Here is a 15,094-nt window from a genome sequence, read left to right as displayed (position 1 = left end):
GTCAATTTTACTATATAATATTTAAAAATTGAAAAACAACAAGTTTAAGAAATGGATTGGAAATTTAATGCTTATATAACACTGCCTGGTCATGATTCTAAATTACAGTTGTGTCGTTGTTACAGAACGTTCAGTTTTATACCTGATTTCACATAGAAACTCAAATGAAGTGATTACTACAGTGTCTTACTCACTAGACTGAGTGCAAGTTTTGAAAATGGATCTAATGGACAACATAAATATTTAGAATCACCAAGGCTGTGAAGATGTGCATTGGCTGTTTGATATCATTTATCCATTAAAGGAATGTCTTGTTTTACAAATCTAACCCAAAGTATCACAGCCCGTAAAAAAATAAGGATTACTTGTGTGTCTAATTTCAAGGCAAATATAGTACGTTACAACATCTCAACGATATCAAATAATATCATTATGGAATCTTAGAGGCAGAAGCGTAACTAGAACGTTAATTAAGGTATGGAGGGCTTATAATCATATATTCAGTAGTACCATACTGATTTCTTTTAAAATTCAATTCCCTTTTAAAAGAAAACAGTAGGGAAAAACGGAATATATGAATATGCATCCCCAATTAACGTTCTAGTTACGCCTCTTATTAGAGGGAATTTTATACTGGATATATTTTGCTAAGTGGAAAAGAATCTACGTAAAAAGACAGAAATTGAGCCAGCTTTGCCAAATGTAAACTAATATGCGATGTTAGAGAGGTATTGACTGCCCGAATTTAGTAACCCTAACGTCATAACTGTAACTGAAACAACATACACATAAACTGGTTATGTTTCTGTTTCTTAATATGGGGACAACGATGCTAAACCACTTATAAGTTTTATATAGAATTGATACCAAATCAGGAAAAAAATATTCACTGCTGAAAACAAAGTAAAAAAAACTTGGTTGGTGCGTGTATCTTCACAAGAAATTATTTGTTGATTTGGGTAAGTTTTTATTTACGTGTTTACTAAATAATGTAATACTATGCTTTTTCCAATAGGTTTCATACTATAACAATTTCTGCAAACTTTAAAAATATAATGTATGTACGTAGTGACGTAGCTGATAAAGAGTTGGAGTTAAAAAATTGAGCAAGACATACCTTAAATGGAAGTTATAGATTTCAATTCTACTCTTCATCATGATTAGCGAAGGCATAAAATGCCTTTTCATATATCTATGTAATACTACAACAATAACACACGTGCATCTTTGTATATGGTTTGCGTTAAATACTGCATGTTAATATGGTATTCTTTTCATGCTACTTATGGCAAGAAAGAAGTTTAATAAAATTTTGCTTTAAGAAAAATTTGTTCAGTTTTTAAATCAACTGCATGCAAGGGGATTCACATATTTCACATATAAAAATACTGCAACCTGATGCAGATATGAAAAAGTTGATTAAACTAAATTGTTTCAAGCGTAAATGATGTCATGCCAGTGTTTATTGTCTTAAGATCAAAATTATGCACGGAAGTATTTTTCTCCAAAGCTTTATGTCTTCTAAATTTTTATATTTTTTTTTAATTTGTTATACGTTTAATATTGTGCGTTAACAAAAAATTGCAGCATAAAAAATGTAACGCAAATATATTCTAAGAATTGAGTCGCACTACATACGGGAAACTACTTGGTTTCAGCGAAGAGTTATTTGTGAGATAGATAATTTATGTAGTCAAAATGATTATTTTTAAATTTGATTTAAAATAGTTGTGATATTAAAATTGTCAATGAAGAATACAAATTGATTAATTTTCGGGTTTTTTTCCATATTTTTCCCTTTAGACTTGTATCTCTTTTGGGAAGGAATAAGGAAAAGTGAGAAACCTGGATGTGCTTTACATTTGAGGTTTTGTCTATAAAATTTGTTATAATCAATGCTGGTTTTTTAAAGTATCTTAATGTCACAAAAGTAACATGTGTTATTTAAAATAGTACAATCTAAAAATAACACCAAAATTTGCAAGGTTTTGCGTTATCTGTAATTGCAAAATGTTCTGACCGCTTAGTTTTATAACAATTAACCATATTTATTACCAAAAATTAAAGAATATCTGAAGAATCAATGGAATCAACTTGATCTAGATTTCACTGAGTTAACTGGAGTTTATAAGGTTTACTGAATGAAATAAAAAGAAACAAACCAAGAATCAATTCTTCAAGTAAATTATAAGAGTTTATCTACACGTTCCTTCCAAGAACAAAGATATATATCAATCTAGGATTTTAAAGTAATAGAGAACTTTTTTAAAATCCAAGTATTGTAAATCTGGTATTTTTCCTAAATTATTCAAAATAAAAACTGAAAAAATGTAGAACTTTATTTATGTCTTAATTTTTACTTAAGTTTTTTTAATTTTTCCAATTTTTACAAACAATAATTAAAAGCAATTAGTAGAAAATTTTTTTAACTCGTCATATATGGAACAAACAAAATATATTTGTAAAAAAAATAACTAGCCCCAGACTTTTAGGTATGATAAATAGCAAGATACAATTTTAAATACATCACTTAAGTTTTTTAAAGCATACGTTTATAGTAAGTAAAAAGTAGATACTTCAAAAAAGAAAAATTGTTGAGCCTAGGCAAAGTCAAACAAATTGTATTTAGGCTTATCAGTTTAGAAAGATTTAGGAGGAAAAGGTTCTCAGTAGTTTCTTGGTCTAAATTGCAAACCACAAAATAAAGCATAAGATGGAAAGAAAACAAGGAAAAGTTCATATAAACAAATTTTAGTTGCACGTTTCGTTGTTTCTTATAAGTTTTATTAAGTTTAGTTCTATTTTTATGTTCAATGAGATTTAAAGTATTTTTGCTCCCAAATATATATTGAAGTGCATTACATTATTCTCGATTTGTATCAAACTTTAAGTAACAAATCTTTTTTATCCATTTAAAGATAGCGCTACAAATGGACTATATATAAGAGAACTTGACTAAATTTATACTCAGGATGGTAAAAAGGCCTATAAATAGGATCAATACTCCAAATAAATCCTAATTTCACTAAAAACAGCTTTAACTAATTTTATAAGTAATCCTCAAATTGTTATTTCTGTTCAGATCTAGCAAAATATGATACAAGAAGACCTAAAAAATTTAGTCTGAAATTTCAAACACCTTATAAGTTACACTAAAAAACGCTTTTATATGCTATACCATACAAAAATAAAAAATAACATACCAATACTGTTCAACGATTCAGTAACATCAACATGATCCGAAGAAACTGATTTTTTTTGAATTGCCTCCGCTCTTTCATAAAATTCTTTTGCTTTGGCATACTTGCTAGTCTTATAATACACATTACCAAGATTGTTTAAAGTTGTAGCTACATCAACATGTTCAGGTCCAAGTGATTTTTGTCGAATTTCCAACGCTTTTTCATAACACTCTTTGGCTTTGGCATATTTGTTGGTATCATAAAACACATTACCAAGATTGTTTAAAGTTGTAGCTACATCAACATGTTCAGCTCCAAGTGATTTTTGTCGAATTTCCAACGCTTTTTCATAACACTCTTTGGCTTTGGCATGTTTGTTGGTTTCATAATACACATTACCCAGAGAGTTTAAAGTTGAAGCTACATCAACATGTTCACGACCAAGTGATTTTTGTCGAATTTCCAACGCTTTTTCATAACACTCTTTGGCTTTGGCATATTTGTTGGTATCATAATGAACATGACCAAGATTGTTTAAAGTTGAAGCTACATCAACATGCTCTAGACCCAGTGATTTTTGTCGAATTTCCAACGCTTTTTCATAACACTCTTTGGCTTTGGCATATTTCTTGGTATCATAACACACATTACCAAGATTGTTTAAAGTTGTAGCTACATCAACATGTTCAGGTCCAAGTGATTTTTGCCGAAATTCCAACGCTTTTTCATAACACTCTTTGGCTTTGTCAAAATTGTTGATCTCACTATACACATTACCAAGATTGTTTAAAGTCGCAGCTACATCAACATGTTCGGGACCACGTGATTTTTGTCGAATTTCCAATGCTTTTTCATGACACTCTTTAGCTTTGTCATATTCCATAGTACGATTATAAACAATACCAAGATTGTTTAAAGTTGAAGATACTTCATCATGTTCAGGAACAAATAATTTTTGTCCAATTTCCAACGCCTTTTCATAACACTCTTTGGCTTTGGCATATTTGTTGGTAATGTAATACACATTACCAAGATTGTTGAAAGTTGTAGCTACATCAACATGTTCTAGTCCAAGTGATTTTTGTCGAATTTCCAACGCTTTCTCATAACACTCTTTGGCTTTGGCATATTTGTTAGTCATATAATACATATTACCAAGATTGTTTAAAGTTGTAGCTACATCACCATGTTTAGGTCCAAGTGATTTTTGTCGAAGTTCCAACGCTTTTTCATAACACTCTTTGGCTTTGGCATATTTGTTAGTCATATAATACACATCACCAAGATGGTTTAAAGTTGAAGCTACATCAACATGTTCAAGACCAAGTGATTTTTGTCGAATTTCCAACGCTTTTTCATAACATTCTTTGGCTTTGGCATATTTGTTGTTATCATAATACACATTACCAAGAATGTTTAAAGTCATAGCTACATCAACATGTTCAGGACCAAGTGATTTTTGTCGAATTTCCAACGCTTTTTCATAACACTCTTTGGCCTTGGCATATTTGCTAGTCATATAATACACATCACCAAGATTGTTTAAAGTTGAAGCTACATCAACATGTTCAGGACCAAGTGATTTTTGTCGAATTTCCAACGCTTTTTCATAACACACTTTGGCTTTGGCATATTTGTTGGTATCATAATGAACATGACCAAGATTGTTTAACGTTGAAGCTACATCAACATGTTCAGGACCAAGTGATTTTTGTCGAAGTTCCAACGCTTTTTCATAACACTCTTTGGCTTTGTCCAATTTGTTGGTCTCACTATACACATTACCAAGATTGTTTAAAGTTGTAGCTACATCAACATGTTCAGGTCCAAGTGATTTTTGTCGAATTTCCAACGCTTTTTCATAACACTCTTTGGCTTTGGCATATTTGTTAGTCATATAATACATATTACCAAGATTCTTTAAAGTTGTAGCTACATCAACATGTTCAGGTCCAAGTGATTTTTGTCGAATTTCCAACGCTTTTTCATAACACTCTTTGGCTTTGGCATATTTGTTAGTCATATAATACACATCACCAAGATGGTTTAAAGTTGAAGCTACATCAACATGTTCAAGACCAAGTGATTTTTGTCGAATTTCCAACGCTTTTTCATAACATTCTTTGGCTTTGGCATATTTGTTGTTATCATAATACACATTACCAAGAATGTTTAAAGTCATAGCTACATCAACATGTTCAGGACCAAGTGATTTTTGTCGAATTTCCAACGCTTTTCATAACACTCTTTGGCCTTGGCATATTTGCTAGTCATATAATACACATTACCAAGATTGTTTAAAGTTGAAGCTACATCAACATGTTCAGGACCAAGTGATTTTGTCGAATTTCCAACGCTTTTTCATAACACACTTTGGCTTTGGCATATTTGTTGGTATCATAATGAACATGACCAAGATTGTTTAACGTTGAAGCTACATCAACATGTTCAGGACCAAGTGATTTTTGTCGAAGTTCCAACGCTTTTTCATAACACTCTTTGGCTTTGTCCAATTTGTTGGTCTCACTATACACATTACCAAGATTGTTTAAAGTTGTAGCTACATCAACATGTTCAGGTCCAAGTGATTTTTGTCGAATTTCCAACGCTTTTTCATAACACTCTTTGGCTTTGGCATATTTGTTACTCATATAATACATATTACCAAGAATGTTTAAAGTCATAGCTACATCAACATGTTCAGGACCAAGTGATTTTTGTCGAATTTCCAACGCTTTTTCATAACACTCTTTGGCCTTGGCATATTTGCTAGTCATATAATACACATCACCAAGATTGTTTAAAGTTGAAGCTACATCAACATGTTCAGGACCAAGTGATTTTTGTCTAATTTCCAAAGCTTTTTCATAACACTCTTTGGCTTTGGCATATTCTTTAGTACAATGATACACATTACCAAGTTTGTTTAAAGTTGAAGCGACATCAACATGTTCAGGACCTAAAAAAGTCTTTTGAATTTTGAGACATTTCTCAAAACATTTCATAGCTTTATCGTATTTTCCAATTTTGTAATACTCCATGCCATGTTTGTTTGATTCCTTAGCATCATTTTGCTTTTGTGAGTCTTTAAAATGTTTGAAAATGAAATTCATTATCCTTCTGACTTTACCACCGCTAGAAAAAAACTATTAAAGGTCACGTACTTTTAATTATAAACAAATACACAATTTTTAGTTTTACTTCGTTTTTATTCATGTTATTTTAATTTTTAATGTTTACCGTCTATTGCCAGCCTTGACAATTCTGAAACATTTATAAAGCCAAATAACAGTTAACTTTCTTGTCTGATAATAGACTGGTTAAATAGTTTCTGTAAGTATCATAAAAGTAAAGCCCGATAATATGTTCGAGGATGCGACAAATTAGATTCTTGCACGTCTAGTTTTAAATAGGACACAATCGCTAATATTTTATGGCCATAAGAAGCATTTTAATGTCAAATTGAATTGAATTACTTGTTTTACCCATGACGTTTATTTTTGATTCTTAAAAAAGTAGCGAAACTAAAATATTCAAAAATATACGTTGGTAAACGTTATACGCCATCATTCCTATTTGGTCTTTGAATCTTGTACTGGTGGAAAAGAAAATGATAATCTGTTACAACTTTGTTTATTCTCACTCCGCTATTCTGACGGAGTTAGCTCAGCATGCTCTATGTGTTAATAATACATTTTAAAATAAGTGTTTAATGTGATGTTCTAGCGTCAATAGTGAGCTTTAGTAAGTGTGTACTAATATAGAGTGCGACTTAATTCAAGTACAAGTTCGAAGTTTGACCATGTACTGGCTTGGCACGAGGAAGTTTGTTGTCGTTGTTGCTTCGTCAAAACTTTATTATAGTTATAAAAAAAGACCGAGGTTTTTTACTTGGAAAACCACCAAGTTTTGTGAAACATATAGCTCTAGCTACGGCTTAATTTGTTAATACTATTTTCAACGAATCGGTAATAATGATTTTGCAAGAATATAGGACTCTTTATACCCAGATAAATCTTTACTAATTTACATTTTATGTTTTATATAGTTATAGTATTTTACTGTTTCTTTACACTTGACTTTGCTTTTGAGATGCATAGAAGTATAAATGATATACAAAGTTTTTTCGTAATTGAATGACATTTTGAAGCTGTTCTATTAAGGCATTTCTAAGTTGCAAAAAATATCCACAAAGTAAAACTTTTATGTTGCTAAGTAAATAATTACACTAGCTACATGGACAAAGTTCAATTTTATTGATTTAAACGATGACAAATATTGATGGAGTAGTATAGAGACTGCAGTTCTGACACATCCCGGACTGGTAGCCCTTATACATAAGTCTAGTACAAAAAATCGCACCGGATTGCAAAGGCCAAACCCTAGACAACGGCAGAGCCAAAGACCGGCAGCCCATCCCAGCGCCCTGGGCAGCCGTCCATCGGGGGTCTATTAGTTAGAGAGATATTCTCGCATAGAGTATATCCTAACGTTCGACAGCCATGAGGAAGGGCAAGAACAAGTGTGCTTGGTTATTACCCGGAAAGCTCACCCCATGTGGGCGAAGCTCTATAGGTGAATACTGCGGACGTCATATGAGGCGATTAAGGGAAGGTGGGCGACTTCCACAACCATGTCGTAAGTGTTTTGTCGTAATACAGGCCGATACTATCCTTTGTCAAGCCTGCGGTGCAAATAGGGTGCATCATAAGCTTCGACCAGAGCCCATGGATGGAGCTCTACATCCGGAAAAACAACGAACTCCGGAAGAAGACGAAGAAGCGACTTCGAGGTCAACCTTTACAAGCTGCTGAACAACAGCGTCTTTTGCAAGACGATGGAGAATCTAAGAAAGCGTGTCGATGTGAAGCTGCTCCGGCCAAGCGAGGACGAGAGACTCCGCAAACTTATCGCCAAGCCGACATAAAATCGGCATCTCATCTTTGGTGATGTAGGAGACCTCGCTGCCGTTCACATGAATAAAAACAGTCTGCTGCTCAATCGGCCGGTCTTCGTGGGCATAAGCATTCTCGACCTCTCGAAGCATCGGATGTACGACTGGTACTACAACCATGTCAAGGCGCAGAACGGGCCGACAGCAGAGATCCTCTACACCGACACCGACAACCTTGTGCTGGAGATCCAGACTGAGGACGTGTACGCCGACATGAGGCGCAACGCCAGTCAGTACGACACAAGCACAACTACACCAAAGACCATCCGCTCTTCACCACGACCAACAAGAAGGTGCTGGAGAAAATGAAGGAGGAGTGCGCTGGGCGCCTATCACCGAGTTTGTAAGACTCAGGCCCATGATGTACTCTATCCCGAAAGCCGGTGGTCTCGAGGAGCGCAAAGCCAAGGGCGTTAAAATGGCTGTCGTGAAAAAGCATATACGTCATATCCAAAACAAAGAAGCACTCTTTGAAGGAAAGCGCTTCCTCCACGGTATGGATATGCTGCGCAGTCGCGGGCATCAGATCTTCGGCGATTATGTCAACAAGACATCGTTGAGTCCGCTGGACACGAAGCGCTGGATCGCGACCGATGGGATGTCTACCCTAGCATACGGGCATAGGGAAGCCGGTAACACAGGCGAAGAATTTGATGCCTTCGTAGAAAGGCTGCTCCACCTCTAAGTGCAAGGCTCTGTGCGTGTAGTACCAGGAGTGAGCGATACAGTGAAAGCTTTTATTTCATAAAAAACTTGACAGCAGATAAAAAACGCGACGGCGAATAACAGCGTGACAGGACCCCATCGATTAAGCCGGCGGTGTTTCGGTTACAAAGGGCATCACTTGGAGCTCGTCGCGCAAAACCCGCGCTTGGGCCCATCGCACAAATAATACAACACATGCTTCCAGCCCTAAACTACAGCCTGCTCCACCTGGTGGGAGGTCACACTCCAGATAGGATCGGTCGCCCTACGCCGTTTGCCACACTCGAGCTCGCCAAGTGCATACAAATACCGCACCATAACATCCAATGGCAAGCGTTGATCTTTGAAACCAACTGGACGAAGCGCCGGCGTAGCGGGTTTGGCCTTAACATTTTTCTTCCGAATAGCAAGGGAAGGCTTTTCACCCGTCAAACGAGTAGTTTCAATATTGAGCGCTTTAACCACCTCAGGTAATTTTGATACCCATTCTTTGTTCCCAGTTTTGGGCTCTCCCAGCTCGTGATGATACTGGTAGCCAAATAATCGCTTCGCCAAAGTAAGATTAAATTTTTCTACGATCCCCTGATCTCTATGAACCCCAACCTTACCCGTCGATTCGTGGTCCCATTTTTATCACATGCTTTTTGCACAGCCCAGCGAAACTCTGAGCCAGTGTCGACTTGTAAAACTTTAGGCCATCGAAGAGGCCCACGGGCATAAATAGACTGTAACGCCTTCCCAACCTGGGTCGCTGTCTTGTCTGTGATTGCCTGGGCCTCCTTATACCGACTTGCTACGTCGACGACCGTCAATGCAAATTTGAATATGTGTCTTCCGACTCGATCGTCAGACAGAAACAAGAAGTCGGCATGGTGGACCTCATTCGGGGTGCTGATGTCAAATTTAGGTCGGGGGATAGCACTTCGCGCTGGTGTGGGCAATTAGATCTACCAGATGTCCTGTTTTGTTAGACGCCAGCCTCTTTAGCCAGATTTGGGATAGCAGCACGGCCGCGCCAGTACCACGCAGGACTGTAGTACGCGTCTCCGAGGCGTTCCTCAACGTATTCGTCCGTTGAAACGCGACCATGCTTTGTCGGGACGACGGCTTCGACACTCACTATCCGGACAGTCCAAGTCTCTTGATTGGGATAGACATCAGCTCGGCAAAGAGCTTTATGGCGCTTTTGGAATCATATTTCATCGTCAAGATGCGGTACACGGTAAAAGAAATCGCAACCACACAAAGACGTGCGATTATCCCAATTGGATCACTCCTACGAGCCCAGCCTTTAGTTGGGTAGAACACATCCGTGTGGAGCTCAACGGACAAGAGGTCACACAGAGTGGCGTCGTGGCTGATATGCAGCCGGTTCAGCACATCCTGGGTCTTATGGAGAGCTCAATCAGGAAGTTGCAATACGCGGATAGTGACTTATTCGGCTTACAGAAGCTGGATCCCAAGAAGGCTTTGAAAGCTCTCCCCTTGCAGACCTGCGCCTATGGAGTGGACCACTGGTTATGCCTTTGCAACAAACACTGCAGGTGGAGCCGGAAACCCTAACTTTGCTGGCAATCATAATCCTAAAAGGGTGCTTGGGCTCCAGCTCTCTTCAACCAGAGCCTTCTCGAAGACGGTGCAAGAAAATATCGTCTGTGTTCTCATCGGGAACTTTCAGTATAAGTTTCGCCCATTCCTCCTCCTCTTCTCCAGTGGGGATGGTTGGCTGCCTCCGGGCACACAGGTAAAGATTCGCGTCGACATCCCAGAGGGCGATCTCAATCGCTACATGATCATTTCTAACAAGGGGGGTGGTGTGGATAACGCAGACGCTATCAGCAGACTACGTATAGAGCTGTTAGAGCTCGACTTTGTCTACCCCAACTATTGCATGAATAAAGACTACAGCCACCAGGTCTCCATCGCTAAGAGCTGTATTTCCACACCTGCTGCCCCAGGGTAGTTCAGAGTCGTTAAACAATGACGCTGGCACTCTCGAGCTCCTACACAATGCCCTAATCACCAGGAAGATGATTCTCATCTTCACCGAAACCAGGCTGGGAGATGCACCAGGACTTGTCCCAGGTGGCGCCGTCGACTACAGTAACCGATTGCCTATGATCCACGCCAACTTAAGCCAGCTCCGCATCATCGTGCACGAACAGAACCTCTTTGACCACCCCCTGAAAATCTCGTGGCAGTCACTCATTTCTACGACCCAAATAAAAGTTCCTACCTGAGAGGCTACAACTTGGTCCAAGAGTTCTTCGAAAAGACTTACAGCACGGAAGTGCCCATCACGGCCGAGGACTACGTACTGTAACAACTGGTTCATGATCCCTATCAATCTCAATCGGTATCCTGTCACAGACAACGCAAAAGCGCGAGGCAATCTCACAACCCATTATAAGTTCACGTCAGTGACGGACAGTCCTATTTCACTCCCCTCCGACGCCACCACGTCAATCAGAGTGAAACTTCTGTGACTCGATCAGTATATGTACACGATGTCGATATAGAAAGGCATCAGCTGGAGTGTCGTCTGAGTTATGGTGGCAAGAGCCTAGTCAATTTGAAGTGTGGAGTTTTTTGTCATTATTAGGAACCTTACGATGCGACAACGGCAACTGCGACGGCACCGGAGTTTGATCCCTTTTTTAACTGAGCATGCGCACGCAACATCTGTACGTTGTTTACACGTTTTGAAAAGACGGAACCGACGTGAAAACAACAACTTTGGCGTCGCTTCAGAACGGCAGAGAAAAAAAATCAAAAATCTTGCAAAAATCATTCGATTGTCAAATGGCGAGGTGAGTTTTGTTATCTTTGGCTTAATATATGTAAATGAGGTTATGGTTGACTCAGCCTTTATGCTTAAATGGCTACTTATGGCTTAAAATGCTTACATATTTTTCTGAATATCTCTTTGTAGCACTACTGTTGCTTCACGTGCATCTATGAAATGGTCATGATATAGCTTTATCACGAGAAATCTTGCTATTTAGACCATGGATTCACAGAAGAGGATCAACTGAAAGAGGCCAAATTTGGGAAAACATTGCTAAATCGCTCAATGCTTTGGAAATGCCAAAATTCCATGTATCTCAGAGATCTGTTCGCGATCGATATCAACTGCTCGAAAAGAAATACAAAAGAAAACAATCAGAAGAATAAAGAGCCAGTGGTATTTCACCCGAAGAGAGTGAACTTGACGAGGCTATGGAGGACATCATAGCTCAGTTTGAGGAAGCTGATCATTTAAATGAACAACTCACGTTCGAGAAAAAACAGAGAGCTCATGCAGAAGTTGAAAAGGCTGTAGAAATGCGTCGCTGCTCAATGGAAACGTTCAAAGAAACGAAAAAGAGGAATGGCGAGGAAGAAAATAACGAGCCATCTGCTAAAAAGAAGAAAAGGACCGGTGGATCGGATGTCATGCGATACCTGCGAGAAAAAGGCGAAATTGATATAAAAATGAAAGCTGATGAAGTCGAGCTGAGAAGAACGGAAAGTGAACGACATTACGAACTTATGCTGGAAGAACTACGCATTAGAAGGCTTGAAGCTGAACGCCAAAAAGAGCAGAATGAGCAACAAGTTATGCAGTTAACTAATTCCCAAATGATGCAACAACAACAGATGAAACAGCTATTTGAAGTGACTCAAGGTATGATGTTACAGCAGCAGCAGCAAAGTGCTTCTTTTGTAGCTATATTTGAAAAGTTTGCAACAAAATTCAACTAAAAACCGTAACAATCATTGTGTTTTATTTGAGTTTTTGTTTGCATATCATTGTTCTGTTGAAAGACAGTGTTTATAAGACATTTAATATTTCTAAACATAAACATAAATAAGAATAATGAAGGATTAGGACTAATTTTTTGGTCTAACTTACATTGTTATTTGTATTGTTTGTATTAAATATTGTTGTTTTTAGTTATTGTTTTGGTCTATTCATTCTGTACTCTGTTAAAATATGTCAAACGTTTATGTAAACATTGCTGCACAATACAGCATTTATAATACCTCTTTTCATTCATTGTCAAAAAAATATTCATCTAAAGCAGGTGGATCAAGCTGAAAATAAGTGGAGGTTGTTGACTGTTATAGGCAAGTGCGTGCATTATGAATTAAGGCAGAACAAACATACATTTTCCCCACTTCACTCAAGTGAACTTTAAGATTTTTCTTAAAGTCTACAAATTTAAAATAGTTAACAACATCACCAAACACCCACTCTACTGCCACCCTGACAGAGCTCATAGATTTGTTCCATGCAAGTTGGTCTGCTGTTAGCCCAGCCCCTTTGTATGGAGCTTGAAGATGTGGTCTAAGAGGGTAAGCTGGATCCCCATACACACAAAGTATATCTCCTTCAGGATTCATTGAGTATTGCTGCATTTGATTCAAGATACCAGACATTGCCAGCATGGCACTGTCATGTCGTTTTCCTTCGACTGGGCCATACAAATTAGCAATTAGTCCATTAGGGGCTGCTATAGACTGAAACTTTATGGCGTGTACTCGTTTATGACCGTTGTAAAGTACACATTGATTTTTTCCTGGTCTAGTCACAGGTCTGACTGTACCATCTATGAACCCCCAGCAGTTTGCCAATGGAGCACCTTGGCTGTGTACTGCATCAGCAAATATTTGTAAGTTGGAGGGAGAAAGCCAGGGTTGATTTAAAAAGACAACAAATGTCCCCATAGCTCATATGTGAAGTTGATAACTTCGTTTGTTATCATGCATAGCTGTGGAATGGGTCTTCCAAATGTTGGCACCAGATCTGCAAAGCGGCAAGGATAAGCAAACCTCATCAAAAATATACAAAGCGCCTCAATGCCGTCGACTTGAACACCATTATAACAAGTTACCTCTAGAGATAGCTGCATTACGTCGCGTAGGTGGTATATATCGTTGCGATAAAATCGAAAATTGTTTTTGCACTCATCGTCAGAAAACTTGTGAATGGAAAACTTGTCGTACTTTCTGTAACACATATTCGGGTTTTTTGGTTTATATATTTCGTATAGCAACATGCAGTCATCTACACCAAGAAAACCATCACCATGAGAAAGTAACAGAGTGTCTCTGATGCACGGCATCATGGAAAATATATAAATATGGACGCTAGCTGTTTAGCGAAAAACTTTTTATCAACATAAAGATTTCCCGCGCTTTTTACGAACGTCGCCTTATCGTAAGGACAAATTAGCTACAACGAGAACGGCAACGGCAACTACTCGATCCAGTCCCTTCAGAGTAGATTGAGGTTGCCGTCGCAGTTGCCGTTGTCGCATCGTAAGGTCCCTATTGTAGCTGCAATGCAACCTGGAAGGTGGCGATCTGAAAACACGCAACGCCGTTATCGTGGGGGTGACCTCGGACGACAAACCACCGTTATCGCGGGGGTGACATCACGACGACCAACCGTCAATATGGCGGGTTTCTTCCGCTTCTACGCATGTTTGGCTTCGGGGCCTGTGTGTCGCCGTCGGAACTGCAAAAAGCGATGAGCGACCCGATCAAGTCCCAAATGCTCATGCAGCGTGGAGGCTTTCCTTGGGTGCGTTGGCGGGGTTGAGCCTGCTCTCCATGCTGATGGGAAAGGGGACGGGAGACCGGATCGCCAACCAAATGAAGGCACACCCACCTGAACGGCAAACCGCAACCATGATCCACGGGGGGTTGGCTATACCCCTAAGTCTGTTAGGAGCCGCCACCAGGATGACCCCTTACGCGAAGAGTGCCGCTATACCCTTCGCCCTCGGTGTGCTCAGCTCGCTGGGGGACAACATCGTTGACAGTATCTTCGGCGCGGGTATTCTTAACGGCAACATGTCTCACCCCTCCGACGACTACCGCGTGGAATATGTGCCATCCCGCAAGGGGACGAAGTGTGGTGCAAAAAGATCGACGGCTGGAAAGCCTCGCATCTCGACGGTATTAATACCGCAAGGAGCGCCTTATCTACTATCCTAGTGGCATCTCGTTTGGTACACATCCACTCGTTGGTAGGTTTGTTAAAGTTGTATTTGTTGCTGGACAATTTCTTCCTAGATATGCCATGGTCTGGGACGTTTCAGTGGTATTCAAACTTCTTCAAAATCTCCACACTCCAAAAGATCCCAATTTGAAATCATTAACACTAAAAACAGTAATGCTTTTAGTTTTGTTATCTGGTCAGCGATGCCAAACACTTTATGGATTGGATATTTCTCATATGGAGAAGAAAGAAGATCGAATAGAT

The 15,094-nt window shown here is 38.7% G+C and overlaps 1 pseudogene; it reads left to right on the top strand.

The window, feature by feature from the left end:
- Positions 1-11,446: 11,446 nt before the first annotated feature.
- LOC124455683 lies at positions 11,447-12,777 on the top strand (annotated as a pseudogene).
- Positions 12,778-15,094: the final 2,317 nt, after the last annotated feature.

The sequence above is a fragment of the Xenia sp. Carnegie-2017 genome, unplaced genomic scaffold (assembly GCF_021976095.1).
Source record: "Xenia sp. Carnegie-2017 unplaced genomic scaffold, XeniaSp_v1 HiC_scaffold_4, whole genome shotgun sequence".
Classification (NCBI taxonomy): domain Eukaryota; kingdom Metazoa; phylum Cnidaria; class Anthozoa; order Malacalcyonacea; family Xeniidae; genus Xenia; species Xenia sp. Carnegie-2017.
This window is presented reverse-complemented; position numbering and strand designations above follow the sequence as displayed.